General features: G+C 29.4%; 1 non-coding gene across 1 annotated transcript; it reads left to right on the top strand.

The window, feature by feature from the left end:
* The first annotated feature begins 880 nt into the window (after positions 1-880).
* On the top strand, positions 881-952 carry Trnaq-uug. The gene has a single exon. It is a non-coding gene; the product is annotated as a tRNA-Gln (tRNA).
* The last annotated feature ends 488 nt before the right edge of the window (positions 953-1440 follow it).

Raw genomic sequence — 1440 nt, 5'->3', positions numbered from 1 at the left:
TTCCCATAATTCGTCATATTTCCTTATATGCTCTACTTGTTCCAGTTGTTACTTATTTAATTTTTTTATGCACGTCGGAATATAGTTATTTGTTGGCTAATTGTTGTACTTGTTGTTGACAATAAAGCTGACGATGACGACAATTGCAATGTACACATAATTGTTTGTTGCAACACTAGATGCACAGTCTTAAAGTGTTTAGAAAGTCTTTATCGTGCGAAAGAAGTAATTTTTCTGTACTAAGCACCGTAATTAAATGTTATTTAAGGTATTCAGAATTATGAAGATTAAGAATAATGACGCTGATGCCTTAGCTTTTTTCCAAGGAGGTTGTTAGGATAAAGGTAAATGAACGCGTTTTAGAATGAGGTTGCAAAGAGTGTGAGAAAAGAATTGTGGTATGATAAATTTATGTCAAATAAATTATATGTAAACATTTTTTATACTATTAGTAAACTATTTCGCTTAAATGCCTATTTTCAAAATAATATTTCTAATGGTATGAATAAATTGATCTGAAATTTTATAGACACAGACATTATAATTTACCCACAAATTTCGGCATAAAGAAACTACAATTCCCATCCCATCTTAATAAATTTGTTTTTTATTTATTTTTATATAAAATTAAACTCTTTCAAATCTATTAATAAATTTTCTTTTTTTTTTTTTCTTGTTAGTTTTGTTAACAACAAATATGTATGTTTGTACTTAAGGCCAGCTAATACCTAAAACCCATTAAAAAATTTCTTTTATTCATTATCATTAAAATGATCACACACACTATAAATAACTTGACCAAAACTATTTTTTCCTCATTCAATTGTTAACAACTTTGGCAGCATATACAAAACAGACACTTGACAATAAACTGGCATGAGGTTCTATGGTGTAATGGTTAGCACTCTGGACTTTGAATCCAGCGATCCGAGTTCAAATCTCGGTAGAACCTGTAAGAAATTTTTTGTTTTTTTAAATTTTATTTAAATTTTACCTAAACATTTATTACTATTCAATTTTCTTTAACTTTTGAAAGTAACTTTAAAAAGTAAAAATTGCTCTTCAAATTTGCTTAAAAGTTTCAGTTCTAGTTTCTAGTTCTGTTTTAGTTCTGTTCTAGTTCTGTTCTAGTTCTGTTCTAGTTCTGTTCTAGTTCTGTTCTAGTTCTGTTCTAGTTCTGTTCTAGTTCTGTTCTAGTTCTGTTCTAGTTCTGTTCTAGTTCTGTTCTAGTTCTGTTCTAGTTCTGTTCTAGTTCTGTTCTAGTTCTGTTCTAATTCAGTTCCAGTTCAGTTTAGTTCTGTTAGTTCTGTTCTAGTTCTGTTCTAGTTCTGTTCTAGTTCTGTTCTAGTTCTGTTCTAGTTCTGTTCTAGTTCTGTTCTAGTTCTGTTCTAGTTCTGTTCTAGTTCTGTTCTAGTTCTGTTCTAGTTCTGTTCTAGTTCT

Source organism: Lucilia sericata, unplaced genomic scaffold, assembly GCF_015586225.1.
Source record: "Lucilia sericata isolate MDLA Ls3-8-SP2 unplaced genomic scaffold, ASM1558622v1 Contig000950F_arrow, whole genome shotgun sequence".
Lineage (NCBI taxonomy): Eukaryota > Metazoa > Arthropoda > Insecta > Diptera > Calliphoridae > Lucilia > Lucilia sericata.
This window is presented reverse-complemented; position numbering and strand designations above follow the sequence as displayed.